This window comes from Hyposmocoma kahamanoa, unplaced genomic scaffold (genome assembly GCF_003589595.1).
Source record: "Hyposmocoma kahamanoa isolate Upper Pololo Valley unplaced genomic scaffold, ASM358959v1 100021, whole genome shotgun sequence".
In the NCBI taxonomy this organism is placed as follows: Eukaryota; Metazoa; Arthropoda; class Insecta; order Lepidoptera; family Cosmopterigidae; genus Hyposmocoma; species Hyposmocoma kahamanoa.
The window spans coordinates 16,917,395-16,941,729 of record NW_020653200.1 but is presented as its reverse complement, the minus strand read 5'-3'; positions in this window follow the sequence as shown (position 1 = coordinate 16,941,729).

Genomic DNA, 24,335 nt, shown 5'->3' with positions numbered 1-24,335 from the left:
CTGCATTAAATATGAGTTATGTTCAAGCGTGTTTACTTATATTTACTTTACATATTTACTTCAAAAGGTTTAACAACAATATGTATCGTATTCATTAGTTATTACAATATATTCGAGGAAGGTACCGCCTCGTCATGCCTCTGGCGAATTGTTTGTTATTTTTATAGAATGAAAAACCAAGAAAATTAAATATAGAAACAAAAAACATTATGATTTATTCAGGGTATCGCCTCGTCGCTACTACCAAAGTAAAATAATAAGACAAGTATGGGAACTGCATATAAATGTAGCAGCGCGGTTTATATGTACAAGGCGGGCGTGCCGCCTTGCGCCGTGCACGGATGCACACATTCGCATAATCTCGCGGTGCACTCGCGTTGCATAGAGCGGCTCGTGTCACGCGCCACTGTTTTTCGGTGTTATATAACATCAAATCCTTATTGTTATGTTTGTGATAGTTTGAACTAGAGTACTCCAAATTAAGAATTGTTCAGCATTTCAGTATATATGTATAAGTATAAAAATATTAATATATAAGTACCTACAAAAATTAACAAAACTTATTACAATATAGCACGATAATACTGGGATTAAAAATTGTTTACAAACTGTAAAATAATAATGTAACAAATCTACGAGCAAAGTATAGACATCTACGCATCGAACAGGCGGAAGTTGCTCTTAATATACTCTGCTACTACAGCGAAACATCTGTTATTATTTATTACACGATAAAAAATAAAATTCAATAAAGAAACAAACTAGAAAATTAAAATGTCTATTGTGCAAAATATTAAAATCTAACAACGACTTCAATGTAAATGTAACAAAATGGTCATTTAAGTTGAAAATTTACATCAATTGTGTATAGAAGCGCAGTTCTTTTTCAATCAGAAAATGGTTGCTTCAAAATTAAGAAATTGAAGAAGATGAGCTACCTGTTAAAAGTTTGTGTCTAATGTACGTCTGCTCTATTGTAAAACGTATGTTCTATACCTACGTACAAACAGGTACATTATTGTCACGCTGAAGGCAAAAATATTATTTACCATTATTATTTTAGTTGTAACACATTCTGTGCGAAACTGAAAGAATATATCCTGGGAAGTATACCGCCATGCCTATTTCTGCCTTCAAGCAGCAATGTAATCATTACTGCGTCTCGGCTTTCAAAGGGTAAGGGTGCTGATGAAACTACGGCAAATAGGCCTGGTCAACTATATGCGTCTAGGTTGATGGACGCAGTGGCAATGCCCGTCGGGTCTTTGAGGCTTAAAGCTCTGAGTGACATAATTTTTATGGGTATACGTGTCATACTACTTAATAAATACTACTTAAACGTGGTTAATTGTGGTAACAATTTCCGGATGGGAGGGTTTTATGACCATGCTGATTTTGTTTAATGTTTTTTTTTATTTCTTGTTGTGAACCAAAGGGCATATATTTGCCACACGTGTAAACAAACTAATTACTTACTAATATTTTGACATCAGTGATGAATCAATCGATTCAGTGATGGAACACATTAAGTGACATGTGCTTACTAATTAGTGGCAAAGATAGCTCATTTAGCGTATTTTTAATCTTATATTATTATTTAAAATTGGGTTTCACCGCATTTGATCTGCGTGGTCAAATGCGGTGGTGAATATCCGGGTCTTTCGGCCTTTCAAAGCAATTGTCAGGATTCGGCTCGAAAGTCAATTGACAAGCTTTTAAACCGTACAATATAGTGTTTGGATAGAGGGTTTCGTGGTAGGCAAATCGATATCCATATCCATCTGCTGGATTGTTATGCCGATATCTCTCTGGGATATATTTTTTTGCAACTTTCTTTGGTCTACACATTTGTAATATATGCCCGACGCAAGTTCTGACACACGAAGTAAAGTCAAAATCACTTAAAAAAATAATGTTCACCCTCTCGGAAAGGCTTTCTTTCTCTTAGAAATCTGCGGAAAAAGCATTTTTTGAAAGGTTTTTGAAAATCGAACTTGACTGTGGACTGTGGTGCACCCACTGACTTACAAACTTTTTCTTTCGATGAAAAAAAAAGATGACACGTTCAACTACGCGACTTGTCGTACATTACTAATTTATGTTAAATCCGCTGGTATATTTTATTCTTATTATTGTTGACATTTAAATTGACAATGATAACTAAATTGTGTTTATTAAATTATTTTGATTCGTCGACGAACTAAAATAATTTCAATAATCACTTAATCGCACTGAATTATGTAAGAATAAAAATTTATGAGGCGCAAGTTCAGAACGCACCCGAAGGTTAACTTTTTGTTTTGATTAAAAAAGCGGATGTTTCGTAGTTCTACAGCTTTTCTTTCATCTACCATTTTCCTCACCACAATGAGTTGAAAGTTGTGTATTTCGCTCGGCAGCAAAGTTGTTTTGCGTCTCGCTCAGGAATCTATTTTTAATCTTAGCTTCCTTCGCTTGCTCAGGTCTCAATACAAGCACTCGCGTCAAACAACAACTTTGCAGCCTTGCATAACAAATAAGCGTTATTCCATAGGTAAAATAAATTTACAGTTGAAAATGTAATTACTTAAATAATACTACTGCTCATTCACTGTGCTCACTTCCCTGATGCTGATGAACAAGCAAGAAACGTAATATATACAAAGCGATGATAGAGAAAGTCAGAGTCTGACAAATTTAGTCACATGCAATTTGTCAAAGGCGCAACTATTATTATTTTCTCAGAAACGAGTACATTGCCTGCTAATATCGACTTTACCGTACTGATCTTGAACTCTTTCATTTGGATCATTATGCTAACTGTATTTTATAGAATATACCCCAATACATTGATCCCGCCTGTCACTTTTCGGAACAAAATAAGGCATGTGTTTTTAATGTAATATACTAGTATTTATGTTGTCTGTGATGTAACACCTGTTGTGAAGAATATTCTTCAATTCGTTTTGTTAGGTACTAGGTTCATATGTGAAAAATTAGAGAGAGTGAGTATTTGCAGCGATTTGTATTTCCTAAACTGTACGATGTCTAAATCTATTAGGTCAGTGGGAATAGTGTGTATGCTATTCTCGTTTAATTCGATCAGATGATATAGTTAACAAATACGGGCCTCTAATAAAATCTCTAATAAAATAATGAAGGCTTCTATAAGGACCATACTTACTTGTATAAGATTGGCAACTTAACACAGTTTCAGTGTAAGCCACTTCTAACGAAACCAGAAACTAGTATAATGTGACATATCATCCAAAGACCAAGAAAATTACAATGGGAAAAGTGCTAAACACCCAATGTAAATCGGTTGCAACACTAATTACATGTTTCACGCTCCAGCAAGTATATCCTCAGTTTTGTAAGAAAAACGTAATTTTCTAGATACCCTGTGGTCATATAGATTACTAGCTGATACCCACGACTTCGTCTGACAAGAATGTGTACTTCGAGTAGCTTACTGTCCTATACTAATTTTAATTTTGAATGTGATATTAAGTTTACTGTGTTTATAGAATGCGATATTTTTATTAATGATGTACATTGGGCGTTTACGTGATCATAGAAATTATAGTGTCTTGGATTTAATTAATTCACATATTGTATACATTTTGATGTACATGGGTTTTAGGATATTAGGGCAGAATTATTTCTTTTTTGTAGTAAGACTACATATTTTATGTGTCTTGCAGGGTGCGCATGGGCGTGATGCGCGCGGCGGCGTCGTGCGTTCACTCCCCGCGCAAGAGAGTCACCCCCCGCTTGCTTGGTATCCTCGCCAGTGCCCTCTTTGCTGCCCTGATCATCTCCTCCATCAAATGTAAGTATTTATTCACGGTACAAGCTTATAATACACTCTCTGCGCGATTCTATCAGCAGAGTACTTCATATGTTCCCCAGAATACGTACTATGATATAGAGAATCAGATATTTTTATCTCAGCAGAGAGCAATGGCAAATGTAAATGAGTTATTGGTAAATAAAGAGAACCAATAAATAAAAGTTTTGAAATAAGAATCAGGATAAACCAGTTATCGGTCCAAATGTAATCGCTGTACGTAGGCACATTAAAACTGCGTTGAAATATTGTCGGTGTAATGAATTCGACGAAAAGGTGATATACTTACCTTGATTCACGTGTGTACTTTACGAGTTAACTAAACAATATATCCCAGGACGTGTACATAAATGTTGTTATCTATTTTTACATTCCGCACCTTTGTTTGAATATGTTATATTTTATGCCTGTTTATCTTAATCAGCAAACTCTAAGCATCAACATCCTTAATATATGATCTGACTGTATTTGTAAAGTGATAACAAATTTAAACGCTATTGCTGCTTTTGCGAATTTTACGTTCTACGTACGATATTGTTCTCCGAATATGTTGTATTAACTTTTCATCAAGCCTGTTATTACTTTTACATTGTCTTAAGTGTGTAATCTAATCTATAGTATTAACACGCTGAGATAAACACTTAGATAATGTACTTATACACAGGCCTTAAGGTAGGGGAAAGTCTGGTATTTTGGACCATTTTTTTTAAACGAGTTTTAAATATACATATATATTTTCTTGATTTTTACAAACGCCTATTATATGAAATGAATCAATAATTATTAGAGTTTGTATTTATTAAGCGTTAATCAACTTAATTATTATGGACATCTAAAAAATCAACTAAATGCGAGATTCAAGCTAGTTTTCAATTTAGCCAACTGGTTCTGTAATTTGGACGACGGGGTCGATAAATTGGACTTCAATATGCTCTGAGGTAAAATAAATAAAAAATTACAATGAAACATAATAAAACTCATAAAATACGTAGTCTAAGTAACAAACCTACCAATAATAAAAATTGCTCTTCACATATGACAATCACCGCAAATAGCAGGCGTTTGAGCACATGTTTTTTTTATTTTAATTATGTCACCGTACAGTGTCCACTCAACTTTGGGACCTTTCTTATCATGATAATTTCTTTTGCATTTAGCATGTTCATTCACTTGTCTTTTGATCCGCGACTGCTATCTGAACCGTCCACGGCCATTTTACAATCCATTCATTTCAAACTGTTTGTCCATTTTAAGCAACAGCACGATTATATTATTATAAAAACAAATCTAATAAAATATTGCGAAAAATGCCGACAATCGTTTCATGTAAATTGATTGTAGATAAATTGCGCTTCTTATACTTTAAATTACAAACACTGTATACTTACTGTCAAGTTAACTACTCTTAACACGGATCTATGGAATTAAATTAGAAATATTAAAAAAAATACAATAATAAATTTTTAAAACAAACAACGTAAAAACACACGTTCAATATCCCAATAAAAACGACATGGCCAATATTCAATGAAGTTAGATGCATATCGCTGGGGATTGCCAAAGTACAGAGTACTAAAAAAAACCGACCTCAAAAGTACGTGGAATTACATCTATTTAATAATGAATTTAATTTGTAAAACTTAATGTAGCGTTAATTGGAATGTTTTCTTTGTAAAATTAAAAATAAGGTATTTAATTAATAACTATTGCAACTATAGTGAAAAAAAAGGGTGGTTTGCATCAATATTAGACATAACTGGTTGAAGACTGTACCACCTCAGTCAACCGTGACCATGGGACCCGTAAAGGGCCCGAAACGTCGGTTTGTTTGAAAAACAAATATACGCGATTTAAATCCGGAAAAATAGTTTCATTTCTTATGTGTAACAATCGCGAAAACCTAAGAACTCGACATTACATCTATTTGCCAAGTTTTATTGAAATATCTCCCTAGTTCGCCACTATACAGAACTTGACACAGGAGATAATAAAATAAAAATCGGTTCTCACTATTCAAAGTATATCGAGAGAGAAAAATGCCTTGAATTGTAGAATAACAAAACTAACCATTAAAGTAATTGCTCCTTAAGTAAAATTTAGGCGCTATTTATAAAAATGAATATTCATGCGTGATCAACCACCCTTAGAGGTAGATGATTTTCTTCAAAATGAAATGGGACTACTATGGAGGCATCCTCTTTCCGACAAAAAAGAATCGTTTTAATCGGTTTACAAATACCGGAGTTATCGCGTAACATATATACAAAAAAAAACATGCAATCGAAATGTGAACCTCCTCCTTTTTTGAAGTCGGTTAAAAATAGCTATTGAGATATGAGGGTGTTCCAATTTAGTTACTGGTCTAATATGCCAGCCAGTGTTTCCCCTAAATGTGTCATGAGATCACATGCTCTTTAGTAATCTGGAAATTCTGTCATTTTATGACCACAATTAACAGGCTTAAGCGAAATTTCCATGAATCGTACTGTATGTACCTACTATCCGAGGCAATCTGTGGTCACCTCATTCTTGGCGGAACTAGCCATGAAATTTATGAAAATCGTTATTTGCAATGCATTAAATATCTTTAATAAAAATTATTGGCGGAATATGCCATGAAATATATGAAAAGCGTTAATTGCAGTGCATTAAATATCTTTGTTAAAAATATAGTACATTCCATCGTATTTGGTATTTTGTCAATCATAATGTGGTAACGTAGGTCACTGCTAGATACATCATCATCATTTCAGCCGAAAGATGTATTTTAATATAATTGTGCCTTATACCAAAAAGTAGCAGTTTTGATAGCTTGGTTATATAACTGAGTGCATCCACGGCCTTACAATTACAATTATGTTCAGTTTATAATAATTGCCGGTTTAGAGGGTGAAGGAAAACATTCTGAGGAATTACATGTACATAAAGTATCACAGCCCGCCCGTTTTCAATTTAAAAAACAAAATACGTTATACATAGGAAAATGAAACTATTTTTCCGGATTTAAATCGCGTATATTTGTTTTTTCAAACAAACCGACGTTTTGGGCCCTTTACAGGTCCCATAGTCACGGTTGATAGTCAAGAGAGAGAGAAAACAAATATACGCGATTTAAATCCGGAAAAATAGTTTCATTTTCGCATGTGTAGCAATCGCGAAAACCTAAGAACTCGATAAAATACATTATAGACAAACCATAACCTCACCTGGTAGTACGTAACAATTTGATCGACAATGGAGCATGCCTGACCATCACTGTCGTTTACTTAGAGCAAACATATGGTTATGTCGCCATGTCATTCGTAGTGATATTCAGGGACCTTGTACATTATGATTGTACACTTCGCCTCTATCAATCATGTTCTTTGTTTCCACTTGACCGAATGTTTATAGAAAACTATAATCGCAATTTTTACGCTAGCTACCGCATGCACGGTGTTTATGCGAAAGTTGTGATTACCTTGTGTCTTAGGGTATGGTAAATGTGGAAACTAAAGTTTATTTTGCGGTTACTTTACTGTTTTCATGCATTGAAAAGGCTAACCGTTATTCAAAGATGAAATTAATTTTATGATTTTAATATATACCACATATGTATACCACATAATGAACTCCGTTAATTAGACTCCTTTTTAGAGGTTCTCAATTCAACTGTACGTTTTTTCTTTTTTTTTTGTATGTATGTTACGCGATAACTTCGATATTTGTGAACCGATTTTCATGATTATTTTTTGTTGGAAAGAAGGTACCTCAGATGTGGTCCCATATCATTTTGAAGAAAATCATCTACCTCTAAGGGTGGCTGATCACGCATGAACATTAATTTTTATACGTAACGCCTAAATTTTACTTAAGGAGCAATTATTTTAATGGTTGGTTTTGCCATTCTGCAATTCAAGGCGTTTTTCGCTCTCAATATACTTTGAGTAGTGAGAACCGATTTTTATTATCTCCTGTGTCAAGTCCTGTATAGTGGCGAACTAGGGGATATTTCAATAAAACTTGGCAAATAGATGTAATTCCACGTACTTTTGTTGTCGGTTTTTTTAGTACTCTGTATAGAGATTATCCAAATATAAAATACATAGAGGATTATTGAACACAAGCTATTTATGTTATACGTATGTACTAATACTTTGAATTATTGTTAACATATATCATTTTTGTTTTGTGGTACAATGAAGTGTTTACATATGTACATATCCATATCTCGTCGTTACGTACAAATGTACAAACATACGATACGATAAAATATTGGAGAACTTGGATAATCAAGTTTAGTCAACTTGTCGCGAACCTAAAAATGGACAGGGTTCGGTAAATAATGACGGTAAAGCAAATGTACCCAGTTGTGCAGGTCCCGACAGGGAAGGCAATGAATGCGCAGTGAGTCGATGAATCATCAGTCAGTCACGTGGTTCGACGACGTCAAGAATACATCAGGCATCTTCTGCATCAAAAGAACCGAAAATAAGGCAGTAGGACGCAAAATTACAGAGGCATATTCCCATCGGTGGGTGAAACTTTGAGCTGATAAAGAAGAAAATATATCGATAATTTATCTTTTCATACAATAAAATATTCAGTTATTTGGCAAATTAAGGTCTATCTCCTAAAATGTCAAAAGCTTGCTTAATACAAAGATTCAAACATCTTTCAAAGTCTATGTACCTTTAAATATTATCTCAAAGTCTTCATCATCCAGTTGCATCCGATGGCGAGCAGTTTGAGAAATACTGAAGTCATAATTACGGCGGCGGGCGGTCAGTGTCTAATGACTTTGCGGTAACTCACATACATATAGTATCGTCACGCCTACATCTCGGTGTAGTAACCATAGTCCGCAATCTCCGCAATTACCAGTCGCAATTACTACTTTTGCTTTATCCATTCTCTATTGAACAAAGAACCTCATTTCAGTGAACCCAATGAAAATCAGTGGTAGTTTCAAATAGTATACTAATAGTATTTACCACTGAATACACATTATATGTATATAACAAGGTAATATATTTAAAGCATGAAATGCCAGAGTGCATATAATGTACATATAATTAACATTTTGTATTAAAATCTACTGATTCATCGCTCGTACATCGTCAACATAGTACCATCGACGACGGAATTTGTCGTTTTTTTCTTTAGTTTTTTTACTAACTCCCTGACGAAAGCAAACAGAGTTGTTATAAGTGCGATATCAAGGTCTGTTTGTCTATTTGAGTATTCTTTTGTGGCGGTATATCTTCTAAATGGGTGAACCGAATTGAGTAGTTCTTTTTTTCATTCGTAGCTGAATTATTTGAGGTTGTTCGTAGCTATGCTTTGCTGGTAATCAATGTAACTATCTTCGTGATTCCTTCATGTCTCGATTCTGTTCGTTCAGTTCGCAATGTAATAATCAATTTCAGTGACCAATGGTCACGTCCGGTATGACCATGGTTTACTACCATAGATCAACCTATATAGAGCACTATTAGTATGCATCTATGAAATTAGAAATGATTGCACGCATATGATCGCTTTTGACGAAGGCATAACGATACCGAGGACATAAAAATAAATAAATGATAATGGGTGGGTATTGGTATAACGAAAAAAATATTTTATATTTAATTTTTTTTTTTAATATTCTACCGACGATGTACTAGCGTCTATTTGCAAGCAGGATTTAAGTTTTAATAAAATTTTATCTCAGGTGCGAGTCACCTTTGATTTTTAATTATTCAGTTCAAAATAATAGCAGGCCTTACCTATTCAGCCTGATCTCGAAAGGTATGCGACATTTTGAAGTTTTTACTGGAATAAACAAGAAGAGCAGATCATCAAAATATTTTAACAAATTTTACTATGGAGACCACTCTGTAATCACGAGAAAAAATCCAGCTGTTCCGTATATTTGGGTGGCGTAGATAAGATATAAATATTTTATATATAATAGTAAAAGTTGTTCGTTGATCAGTAGAACCATCCATAAAAGTCCCGCAGAGTTATTTTTATTTAATCAAGTGACGGGACGAACAAGTCGTGCATCTGATGGTAAGTTACACGCACGTCCATAATAGTTGCAGTGCCACTCAGAGCTTCAAACATAAGTTCTGAGACATAAGTTGCCAAGTCCCATGTGCCTGTAATTTAACCAGCATCCTTACCCGTCAAAACCGGAACGCAGTAATGCTGAGAGCGTTACTCCTTGGCGACAGAAATAGGTAAGGTTGCCACCTTCTACTGCCGTACTTCCCTGAACGAACTCTTTCACAAGGAGATCTACTGCTAGAATACAATACAACTTCAAGGTTCACCCTGTACGCATTGATAAATTTCAGTTTTGTGATTCTGAAGAAGAAGAAGATTAGGGCGATTCAAAATCCTTTAATGCCACGTAGCGGTTGCAGCTAGTAGCAAAGCGATGGGAATAGAACTATTTTGTAAATAAAAGTCTTGAAAATAGGAACCTACTTATTTATTGTAAGCGGATGTCATTTCTATTTCATTTTAAACTGAAGTGGAAGTTTATAATTTACACAACGGTGTAAGGTAGTCAAGAGACAAATAGATTATAATTATTTGTGAAAAGATGGGAGGTAGTTTGAGAGCTTTTTAAAACCTGCAAAGAAGGGCTCCTTGTTTATCCGTATATAATCCTATATTAATATGACACAACTTTTTTTTTATAAAAAAAATCTAATCTCAAAAATTTATTTATTTGCTTTCACTGTGTTCGTTGCCGCGGATTCCTTAACGACAAAAGAAACGTAGGTGGCGGTGGGTGGCAAGTCTCATCACAACGAATCATATGAGTCCAAACACAAAGACAATGCTGTACACTGTTGAGGAGTTCCTTTCATCTGTCTGTCATTTTCATCATCAGATCAACTCTATTTCACCATAAAATTTTATTTTCATTGAAATTACATCTATGTGCAAAGTTTTATTAAAATCGGTTAACAGAAAGTGGCTGATATCCAATAAACCAAATTCACGTCCAAATTGCCATCCTTAGAGGTAGGATATATTCTTCAAATGGTACCTCCCTTTCCAATAAAAAGAATCATCGAAATCGGTTGATCGCGTAATATATAACACAAAAAAATACAGTCGAATTGAGTTCCTTGCCCTTTTTGAAGTCAGTTTAAAAACTAGTGACCAGATTTCCTAAAAAAGTGAAAATATTGTTTTTCGCCAAATTATTTTTTTTTATTGAAGTTACGTGTACATATGGCGCACTATAAGTGTCTAGAACTGGTCACTTATATAAAGAATATTTAAAAAGTAATTACAACATTTGAAAATGGAACTATTTGGTATTCTACAGAATACAGTTTGTTTCATCTGACTGTCACTTGTTTTTACATTGTGGCGTCAATTTAGAACTTGGTTGTCTACATTACCATGGATTTAACCATAGATATAGAAAAAAGGGGAGATATATAATGACGCTATGTAAGATCGGGTCGCCACTTTTTAGCTTGTGTGCAATTCAAACTTTACGCTCTAATATCTACTACCATAACTTAAAGATTTTGATTGGGTAGGGTTTAAAAAGTGAAAACGACGTAACACAATTTTAAAATTTAACGAAATTAAACTTACAGTCACTTGAGTATGAGTTACATTACAATATTTCAATATTTTTTCATCTTGGTTCAGCCAGTCACCATTAGGTGGCGTTTTAGTAAAAATGCTACTAGTATATAATAGCTAACTGTTACATGTTAGATGGCGCTGAAACTCATTCTTCGTTACACTAAGAACTCACTGAGCGGGTTTCACCCACGCCTGCCGCGGGATCGTTAGTCGGGATAGTTAAGTAAGTTAATTTAAAATTTACAAATTTCACGGCGCGTTTCACGCCTGTAGTGGTCACAGTTGCTCGCGGTTGCCGCGGCGGGGTACTAGTTGAACCGCGCAGGACGCGATCACCTGCGCGCTTGGCGGCCGTCGTCGCCCGCGCACTTTGGCGGTCGGTTCAGGCGCAAGTAAGCCTGCACTACGCGTACGCGGGACGAGTTCTCTATTAACCGCGCGACTTGCGATTAACTCCCACTAACTTCGCGGTGCGTTCCGAAATCGCAACGGTTTCGTGCCTGCAACCGCAGCGGCTACGTGCCCGCACAAACTTGCAGGGTCGTGAGTATTGAAATAAAACCGCTGTCCTGCAGCACCCCGGCGGGCGCGGATGGAAACCGCTCCGTGAATTGTTAACCTTATTAACCTTAAACTGACGCTACTCAACGAGGGATGTGGTACCTAATCGATAGAAACCATGTGGCTGTTTTTAATTTAAAAAAAACTTAAAAATTAAAAATACTCTACGTTTAATCTACGAGTATAATGGAATTTAAATATCTAAATTATCTAAAACAATAATACACATACATTTTTCTTCAAGCAACAGCAACATACAAATTGACATGAAATTGAAACGGTTGTCCGAAATATGAGTCGTGTTAAAGTTACTCGAAATAAAATGTTTGGAAATAAGATAAAAGAAATCAATTTAACGTGAACGCTTTTCGCTTCGATATATTAGGGACTTTAATTACAAAAATCATAGTAAGAAATTCAAATATTTCAGCAAAAATTTATTGTCGATAAACATCAGTCATCGTAAATGAACATCACTTTATTTGAGTCTAGAAATTTCTATGGAGTCAAAAAGAAACACTGAATAATAATATAAATAGTAACTAAAAATGCAAATAGCCGTTGGAATGTTATCTCACTGGTTTTAAAATGTTTGTTTTCTCTCAATTTTTTATAAGGTCTATCGCTACAACAGCATTTTTACGTTTTACGAGAGATCTTGTACAACGATCGCCATGTCACTGTGACGATGTTTGTAGGCGCGACACGAACCACGCCCCCATACCAAATCTCCCCTTTTTTCTATATTTATGGATTTAACTAGTGAAAATTTTCGTAGTATGCTTTTCTACGACTTTAAGTGTAATTTAACAGCTCAGCGGAGCTTCGCTCGGCTTCAAACTGCTTTTAACGACGAAGCACCATGCAAGACGACTATTTATAGCTGGTTTGCAGAATTCAAACGCGGTCGTGTGAATCTCAATGACGAATTTCGTGATGGTCGCCCGTCCACTGCTGTGAACAACAAAAACATCGAAGCTGTGCGCCGTATGATCAAAACAGACAGGCATGTGACATACCATGAGATTGGGGTATCTTGAGGCATAGGCATGAGTCAAATATAATCAATACTACACAAACAGTTGGGTGTGAAAAACCTGTGCTCTCAGTGGATCCCACACGATTTGACTGAGGCTCAAAAAACGGATCGCGTCACTTGGTGCAATGCCACGCTTACTTGATTCAACAAAGGGGTGTCAAATTTGGTGTTTCAAGTCAAGTTTGGTGTGGGACATAGTAACAGGTGACGAAACATGGATTTATAGTTACGATCCCAAAACAAAGTAGCAATCGAGTGTAGGGATCTTTCGAGATGAGCCGAAACCAACCAAAGTGGCGCGTGTAAAGTGCCTCTAATCGGATAATTGCTTCTGTTTTTAATAAAACTGGACACGTGGCTACTGTTGCTTTGGAGAATTGTTGTACCGTGAATAGTGATTGGTACACGACCATTTGTTTGTCGGAAGTTATTGACAAACTCCGTAAAAGTAACCGTAAACGCCATATCATCTTGCACCACGATAATGCCACTTTTCACACGGCCAGACAGACAAATGAATTTTTGAAGGTAAACAACGTTGAGTTTATGAGGAGATAATATCCCGCGTACAGTCCCGAGCTGGCACTGTGACTTGTGACATTTATTAATTTCCAAAAATTAAGAACCAGTTACGCGGTCAACGATTTTCATCACCTGAAGAGGTTGCTCTGGATACTCTTCCAGAGTATAAAAAGTATGTTTCAGAGATTGTCACGGAGGAGTGGCTTAAATATTTTTGAAATTTGTTCATTCGTATGAAAAAGTGCATTAAAGCTAACGGAGAATATTTTGAGGAACAATAAATTCATTTCTGACCATTTATAGTATTTTTTCTTATTCGTTCCGGAAACTTATAGTGCGCCACACGTATAAAAATATGATATTTTTATTCATTAAATTCACCTAATAAAAACCAATTCCAAAGAAAAACGATAGCTTATTGTAAGTCAATGGCTTAAACACAATTTGTTGCGTTTATGGAAATAAAATCAAATGATAATGAATATCTAATATATTATTAAGTGTTATTAAAAAGGGTCCGATTATTCTTCTGGAATCTTAAGTGGCTTTCCTTATCTTCAATGGATTGATCCTTTTAGTACTTCGATATGTTCTGTCCTCGATGTAAACTGCGCTTAGTTTAAATAAAAAATCGGGTGGAAATCGGTCGTACTCGTCAACTTTTTCTTGGAATTCATCATTTGCTCAATTGAGCTTCTAGAGAGCTAAAGTAAATATCTACAGGGATTACACGAAGTTACCATGATATATTGTTTGACAAGAGCATAAAAGTGGAAACGCCTGATCGATATAACGGATATTATAAAATTTTATTTTAATCATGATATAGGATTATTTCTTTATTGTACAGTTTCACAGAATGGTTATGTATAGTAGTATTACCCCGAAGGTCAAAACAAACGTTGAAAATATTCAAAAACATAAAAAGTTATAGTTTGAAAAAAAATATAGTCACACACTAATTGGAACGGAAAGCTCCTGGAAGCTACTCTACTAGCAAAATGGTATTTACTGAGAAATTCAATTTTCAAAGAACAGCAAACTTCATTGAAATTTCAAACTTTGTGTGTAAAAAGCAGGAGTAGGGTATCCATCCATCCTCGACATTAAAGTTAGAAAATTTGAACAAGGTATTTTCTTGGACGTTAAGATTTAAAATGAGTTTGAACCGTGCGTTTATAAATAAATGGTATACCAGAGGACGGGTTAATAGCTGGGGCCCAGTAGCATAAATATGTATACCAAATTAGGCAGAATTTGGCTTAAAATTTTGTTCCAAGGAATAATTACCTTATAAGTTTCTATGAATGACAGCCTCAACGCAACGAAAACGAAATTCTTACTACCAACAAAGACAACCTCAGAAAGATTTGGTGCCGTAATATAGACTTAAGTCACCTAAGAAAGATACGTAACCATCACACTGTATTAGCTAACACAAAGTCAGATTTACACACCGGTTTTAATGGTGTCGCCATCTCAGGAGTCTCGTATTCGAACCCTGGCCGGGTCAAAATAAAAAAAAACTATCTTTATATATTGTCTCGAGTCTGAGTATCTGTGATGTTATCGTTATATCCATTTTCCATAACACAAGTGCTCAGTAATAATATACCCTGAGATTTCTCTAAATTTCTGTAAGAATTGTTTCTCTAAAGTCGGTAAAAAGCTAGCCAATATTAACTTAGAAAAACTTTTAGTCGCTCAGACTACCCTGGCAAAATACGTTCAAGATTGAAACGTTGAAGCCAGATTTCTTTTCTACTTGAGACAGATGAGCAACCAATACCAACGACTTAAAGCAGGATATTTCACCAGCAATTAAAATGTACACCATTTCACCTATTAAAAAATGGAACATATAATACTTTTCAATCTCAGTCTATTTACCAGTGTCTTTCATACCTGAGAGGCAGCCCCACTTACCCCAATTCATAAAAACAGCAATAACAATGATTCATTCAACTACTGTCCCATTTCTCTGCTAACAATTTTCTAAAAGTTGTGGAAAAATTGGTAAACAAACAAGTATTGTGCCTTATCTCGAAAAAAATGACATCATCCCTGATAGGCACTTAGCATGTTATGCTGACGTCTGAGTCATACTTATTCAGGACTCGTCTGAGAAAGTGTATACAGTGTGGCGTAAAAATGCTTGGAAAGGGTATTGCCGCTAAAGCTGAATATATTCAAGACAAAATATGCCTTTTTAGAAAACGCACGGGGTAGCACACTCAGAAAATTTTTTTTGGAACTGGATAAGGTGCAATGTGCAGTGCTAGGTTATACCTGTAGCACTATTCGGTACACAACATGTCCACTCTATGCAGAGTGTCCGTCGTCCGTCAGCTTTTTGCCCTTAAAACAGAGGCAAGGTGAAGATAGAAGACGATGGAACCAAGGAGTTGGAAGTCTTCGAGAGGTATAGGCCAAGAACAGTGGTGCAGTACCAGAGAGGAGCGGGATTGCTGATGAGACAGCGGAGTTAACGAAGCGGTGTTGCTAGCATAGTACCTAGTAAAACGCCAAGTTATGTTTAATAATAAAATAAAATCGTTTTTTAAAATGCAACAGTCTGTACATCTTTGAAACCTATTGTAAAGGATAGGCGAATGCGAATACCGTTTTAATGCAACATAACCAGTACGTTCTCACTCGCACTCGCCCGTGGCTAGTTACAACCTGCCCTCAGCTTTTAAATATAAATGTTTATTTTAAGATTTATTAATTGAATAATTTATACTTAACCTACCTATCGTGCGTATTGAATATTGAGTATCTATTTAAATAACATCGTTTGTGTTAACTTACGTTGTATTTCGTGAAATCTGTAGTGAAGACTACTAAATTTTCACTTCTCTGCCTTGATCAATACGAACCCCTCTAGGGTTTCAGCGGGTTACTAACTATTTATCTGACAGAATTTGTTGTGAATATATATAAAATGAAAAACATGTTCAGCGGTGGCGAACTGTAATATCTTGAGCGTCGTCTTTCATTATTCCTGGTTGCACATCTCACGTGCATAGCTACAACATGTTCAGTCTAATAGATTTCTCAGCAACCAATCACACGATATTTCCGTACTAGTAGCAAGAGCGAGAGTGAATTCTATTTTTGTTAACCACACGATATTATATTTAAAAATGTACTATCCTATTTTGAATGAGGTATTTATAGTTTGAAGGTCGAAACCAACGTCGGCGTCGCCGGCCGCGGGTTTGAACTTAGTTATTATTCTTTGCGTTGTCTCCATCAAACGATTTTTTTTTCTTGAAATCCTAAACAATTTGGATTGGTACAGCATTTTTTAAATTATTTTATGGTACAAAACGCATCGGGCTGAAGAGGCATTTCTGGATACTGTTCGTTATCGTTACATAAGGAACTTAAAAACAATTTTGAAATGCTTTCAAAGTTAATATGTCAACAATATGATGCTTTTGGTTTAACTGCCTCCGTTACCGAACGGTTACCGTGCTGGTCTGCCACGGAAGGGTCCCGGGTTCTATTCCCGGGCCGGGAGGAATATTTATCTGCTTACATTTACTCCTCTCATAAGTTGAGGTGTAATTTGTGGTTGGCTATGTGACATGACACCAGCGACACAGCGTTTCTCTAGTGCGGGGCTGAGTGTGCGCGTTATTGTTAAAAAAGGGTTTACCATTATAATTCGAGGTATCGTATAAGTAGATGATTAATTATGAATAGGGACCTCCTGTCTACGAATGCACTAAGTAGAAGACATTGCAGTTTGCAACCACGATCGAATTCGATCGCGATCGAAAAAATAGATACGATGGATATCCTATCCATATCATCCCACTAAGCCAGTCCTCTGGCTTAGTGGGATGATAGCGTTAAATTTGACTCATACATAATGGACATGTGTCAAGCCTTGTTGATATTATGTTGACTACATCAAGGTACGATTGATATCTGTAATTTGGTAACTTATCATTAAACTTTAAGTTTTAATCAGTGATCGGAATTGAGGGATTTAAATTACCTGAAGCACACCTGAAGTATGAACGTATTCTTAGTAAGGACATGCCCATTTCGTCATCAACGCCTATAAAATTTATTTTTTACTGTTTATTTTCTAAACATTCCCAAATATAGAGTGTCTCATGTCTATTTTTTTTAATGGCTAAAGTATTTAAATACTATGTACCTTTAGAAACACAACTAAGTACAATTTTAGTTTTGAGACAGTAATTTATTGTAAATACATAATAGGAAATAATAATTTGTCGCCAATGTACTAAAATTTCAATAAATAATATGCATGTTCGAATATAATCAGTTCCGAGAAGTCCCGGGATTTGTAGAAGGGAACTGCCTCTCTGGCCGAACGGTTACCACGCGGAGGTCCTGTAGGGCTAGCACGATAAGGCGCGATTTGCGCGAGAGCGACATAAAGCGCGAGATCTCTATGCGAGAATAGCACTATCTCGCTTTTTATGTCGCTCTCGCGCTAGTCGCGCCCTATCGTGCTCGTCCTACTGGGTTCGATTCCCGGGCCGGGAGAAAAATTTGTATGACCTACATTTATTTCTTTCGTGAGTTTGGGTGTAATTTGTCGTTGTACTTGTGTGTGTCCATTCCCTAGTGCGGGGCTATGAGTGTGTACGCTTTATTATTATTATTATTATTAATTTCCACACTATTCTTTACTTTAGCCAAATTAACTCCCTCAATCGTTGCAAACTGAGGGTTCTTAAAATTCAGTGACGTATTTATAGGTAGGTAGGTCTGTTTAATATGTAAGATATTTTAAGACCTAATTATGTAATGATTGCATACAATACATTTTTAACGAGTAAATTAAAAAATGAAACACAACCAATATTTATTGTACACTTTGTTAACAATTCATAACAACAAACTCAAACGAAAACCAAACAAACGCTATAAAACAAAAAACAAAGAAATAGAATAGAAGTGTTTGTGAGTCGACAAGTGCCCCTTATACTTATATTTTAACCAATCAGGAAATTCAGGAGGCAGTGGAGCGTTTGATTATTATTTTTTTCCATCCTCTAAGGAGTAGCGTCATATTTGATATTGTTTTTAGGTAGTTATTTTTGCCAAATGCCCCTTGTACCTGTTATGTAACATTTTCAGATATTATTCAGCAAAATAATTTTGATTTTAATAATTTCATAAGTATAGTGCCGTTAATCTGTACAGGAACACAGTGACGCGTTTAAGGACACTCTTTTTTTAGCAAAATACGATGTTCTTTTTTTGATACTCATTATTCGTTCTATGTGCAGAACTATTATGAAAATTTTCAGTTCAGAACCGTATACCTAATTAGACTTTACAACCTTGGTTCAGAACTAAACAGAGCGCCTTTGTGATATGGTACAGGAGTACGAAAAAGCTTATATTGATTGTATGGCCAGTCGTGGTTAATGCACATTTTCCGTTGCAGGCTACTTATGTCAGTAAATCAATAATTACGCAACTTTTTTATACCTACATTAGATTACTTGGTTTGTTAAATAAATTATTGCCAACCTTTTTGTCGGCTACTGCCTTTGTTATAATCGATTTATTCGTCTGTCGTTTAGTTAACTTATTTTCATATTAAAAAATTGTTCTACTCGTATGTTACACTTCATTACCTGACTTGTGGCCTTACAAAGCTTTTAAATTAAAAACCATTATTGAATGCGAAAATTTTTGTTTCTTGAATACTTTATAAATTTATAACAAACCACTGAAGTCTAATTACATGTAGGTAGTAGCAGTAGAAAGTAGCTCCTTGTAAAAGAGTTCGTCCAGGGAAGTGTTGCCACCTTACCTGCTGAAACAGCAGCAGTAATGTGAGCTTTATTGCGTTCCGGTTTCGAAGGGTTAAGGGTGCTGGTCAACTTACAGGCACATGGGACTTGTCAACTTATGTCTCAAGGTGACGAGTACAGTGGTAGTGCCCCTAAGATCTTTGCGATTAAAAGCTCTGAGTGGCATTGTAACTGTCATGGATTGGCGTGTCGCTTACTACCAGGCACACGACTTGTTTATCTTGTCGCTTGGTATTATAAAAAATAAGGATTTTTTCTAAAAATAATCTAGCCACACACAGACAATTAAGGCAAATCTAATTATACCACAAATGGAAATTGGTTACGTGTTTGAGGCTGTGTAACCGAACAATATATGCGCTGTAAAGTAATCTTTTGACGTCGATGGAGACGGGTCAAGTGTCAAATAATGTATATATGAGTAAGAAATCAAGTCATGTAGTCTTCTTATCATGTACTATAGGTATTTAAGGAATCAGTGTCAAGCAATATCAACCGTATCGTATATATATTAAAATTAATCTACTGTAATGTTTGACATCGGCCATAAAAGTATTTATGAAAAACACAACGACATGACTTGGCATACAATAAAATAAATATTTAGAAAATTCGTTTAAATTGTTTCTTTTTTACTGCGTGCATTTTTATTTTTTTTCAATTATACCTCGTATAGTAAGTTTTAAAACGAAGTAAAAGTTACATACAAGTTTAAAATCAATTTTTTTAAATTTTCAGATGATGATAAGTAGACATTGTGGATGTTATATGGATTTCGACAAAGTCGCTCTCTGATTATTTATATGTTCGTAGTCGTCCTTACAGACCCCGGGCGACCACTTCTTTGGCGGTCACGGTAACGTTTTAAAGTATAATATGCAAAAGTTGCGACTTACCCCAAAACATTTGATGTCACGGAAATCCCAGTTTATTTTCCGTCCATTTGTAGCGAAATTACAGTCGCATGAAACTGTTTTGTTCCCTCCATCACGAGAAAAACTAGTAGTAATTAATTTAAATACTTAAAAATATAACACTGACTTCCAAAAGTAAAGAATTAAACATATTATTTTCTACAGTCAAAAAATGGCTCAAAACTTAAGAATACACGATATATTATATGACTACGCATCGAGAGAATCAGCTCGGTGGCGCGGATTGCTACATCGTTTGAAATTGAGTTGCAATTGATATCTAAACGACAATTGTAACACCAGACACTGAAAGGGCGGCACGGTAATACGGTTGAAGAGATTTAATTATATAGAACAGAAGAGTATTTTATTGCACAAGACTACACCTATCTATTCAAGACAAAAGTATATATAAAAGAAGACTTTGCTTAAGTCCGGAAATGGAATATAGAGACTAGAAATGGAATAAAAAATACTAAGACGCCACAGTCCATAGACCTTTGCCTGCCGAGTCGCTCTGTTTTGTAAAAAAAAAGCGACTCGGCTGTCACGAGTGAGGGATGAGAGGTTGTTGTCAAGATTGGCGTGATCTGCACGCATTTCACGTGTTCGGTGTATTATTAATCCAAAATAATCCTTATTGTTTCAGACCGTTTATGATTATAATTAGGTGTAATTATGAAATTGGGATTCGAGACACATAATTCCGCCTTCGTTTCTGAAATCTCGTCGCCCGTAATCTATGCTTATACCTATATAAAATATATATATATAATACTTTGATGATCTGCGTTAGTACGCAACTGTAGAATAATAGTTCCAAATAATAAAAAGAGGATGACTTTCTCTATCTATGATTATCTTCAAAACTATTATGATATTCAAAGTCATAGATATAAATTTAATGCCAAGTTTAAAGACGTTCGTAGGCGAACCCATTTTCTATATCTTTGGGCGAACCTATCGTGAACTCTGATAATCATATATCGGACGATGACAACTTTTTAATTCCACACATGAAAGAGATAGCTTTAAACATTACAATAAGCTATAACTCTCTCTAAAAGTCTTTTTTTTATTTCAGAATGATTACAGATAACAATTTTGGCATCTTCGATTAGGAATTATCATTATCAAAGATTGGTTACGATAACTAATTTTTGAAATAGCCCGTTAATTTAATTCGGAAAATCTTGTAATTTTAATTAATTATCTTAATAATGAAACGCTTTACTCTCCCAATTAGCGAAACTAGTCAACCTCCTACGTCAGCTTACCGTCGTTCACCTATATCTACACCACAGTACGATTCACGTAAACATTCCCACTATTTCATGACTCTTGCAGATTTTTTGGAACAAGGAAATTAGAAAATTAATTTAGTTGTTATTTGTAGAATTATAATCTTCAGTAATAGCGTGGGTGATGCAGAGGGGGCCATGGCCCCGCGCGGCATAGCCATGGGGGCGGCGGCGAGCGCGGCTGAGGCCTAACTAGTCAAAATTATTTACTTTTTACTTAAAATTTGAAATCCATTATCTGAGAAAACATCCACTATTCGACAAAACAATATCCTGAACAACACAAAGATGGCGACAGTAGGCGAACATAAAAACACAATCGAGCCGAGCCTGCCCGACCGACGACGGACTACTTTTGTAAAATCGTGAAAATAAAGGGGGCAGCAAATTTAAGGTTGGCCCCGGGAGGCAGAAATCGACGCTACACCACTAGCAATATTATCGTGAATATACCTAATTTATGTATAAAGATGCATAAATCGTATAAATGTTTCGATTACTGTTGATTGTCCATCGTAACGTGGAGTCTTTATGATATAGAATTACGTCAGCTTTCCCCATAAATGACAAATAGACCTTGGTACTATGAAGTATACTCAACTAAATTGCATACTGCTTCTTAACTAATTTAAATTAATTTACTGCGTGTATAGAATATAGTGTATAATAATAGAGTGATACTAATTGGTGCACGTTTATCGCTTTGTCTCACGAGTAATTTACAATAAGTAGTTTCACATAAAAAATATTTCAAACAATAGTTGAAACCCGTGTATGGTTCGTTGACAAAGAATAAAAATAATCAACAGACGTATTCCTACCGATTTATTATTTTTAAATATAGCCAGGTTACAATTGTAAACTTCAAGTACCCACGTAATTGTCGGAACCAGGCGTTACGTAAGTAAAAAAAAGTGTATGATTTCTATTATTTACGACTATATCTCTACACGCGATATCGATATCTATGTATACGAATACCGTCGACAATATGATCTAAGTATCGACAATCTCGAAAAGTGTTTACATATTTACATACCGATGCATAACATCATGTAAGTGAACCGATAGAACATTTGAAATGATTATTTGATGCAACGTCCATGACCTTGAAGGGATTCAGTTAGTAATTTTTTTAAATCAAATAATATGTGACAATTGGGAAAGTTTCAGTCAATGCATTTGAAATTGACTTCGTAAATATCTTTGCATGTCATTTTTCCGTTTTACTTAAGAGAATCTTAAATTTAATAAGATGGCAAACATACAAGAGCAGTGTTAGTTTGCCGCGTATAAGGATAAAATGGAAATTAAAATTTATAACTATCCCCGTAGCTTACACGCGCTGAAAATAGGCAGCCAGTCTCTGCTTCACCCACGACCGCGCATTTTTTATAACATGGAGCATGTTGTGGAAGATTATGCTGTCGAGTGCAACTGCAGCGTGCTTCGCTATATAAAAAATACAATAACATACAACAGGCTATAAAAGATTTACATTAAAAATCAGAAATAATGTTAAATTGGCTGAATGGCCGTGACTTCACAGATAAAAAATGTTTTTGGTAAAATTTATGTTTAAAAAATTGAATTGTATGTAAATATAAATAATATTCGTAGTTCCAACCAATATCGAAACGGTTGATTATAGAAAAACTTTGTATTTATGTAAGATTTTAGTAACGCTATTTCAAATAAATTATTACTAGTTTGTAATAGTTATTAATACAAAATTTTTAACGTAAAATCACCGTTACTAAAGAGTACTTCGTATTTCTGAGTCGTTTGAAATAAATAAATAATATGAATAATAATGAAATAAAAAAATAGTTATACGTCACGTTCGGCGGAACAATGTGAATTAAAATCCCATTCTCGAGGATTCTGTTCGATCTGCGGCTTTGGCTCGGTACTTAATTTTAGCATCAGTACGTGATTGATTTGGCAACAAAGTTGAGACAGGAGGAGGTCACCAAAAGATATTTAAAGGTTTTTTTCAGAAAGCGATAATAGTCTTAGAGAGATCACAGTTTTTGCTGAGACTTCTACGTAGGTCATTCGTGATGAATTCTACGTCTACAAATAGATCCTAGAACTTAGGACACATTAATAAGGAAAGCTACATTTATTTTAGTTTTGTAGTTGCTAGCTTGTGTATGTAAAATAAATAAATAAATAAATTTTACGTATTACATAAGTTTAGCAAGTTTCTTGCAAAACGAATAAAATTCATCCTCCCATCATTCATCATCAACACCCCATAAAATCGTAAAAATCCAGCAGGTAAAGCTAAGGTATTCATTTAGAAACTGCAAATTTCAACGCTTTGTAAATGACTTGAATTGAAATTCAACAAAAAAATTTGACGCGATGTAAACCTTTGGATGTAGTCCACAGTACATAGGTAAACAGAAATTAAGCAAGTTTGTCAGAAAAGTATCATAATTATAACTATATACCGAATCGGTTCCCCGAACGATGAGTCCCGAATCTGGTAATTCATACGTTTGTCATCCTCTACGAAGGAGGGCCAATTCACCCCATAGTATATATATATATATATATATATATATATATATTATATGTATATATGTATATGTATATATATATATATATTATATATGTATATATGTGTGTATATATATATATATATATAATAGGGGTTAAAGTATGAAATTGCCGATTTGTACTGAATAAATATATAAAAATAAATCTAAATTGTTTATTTTTAAATTTTTAACAAATTTATTTAATCAAAATAGTTGCCATTAT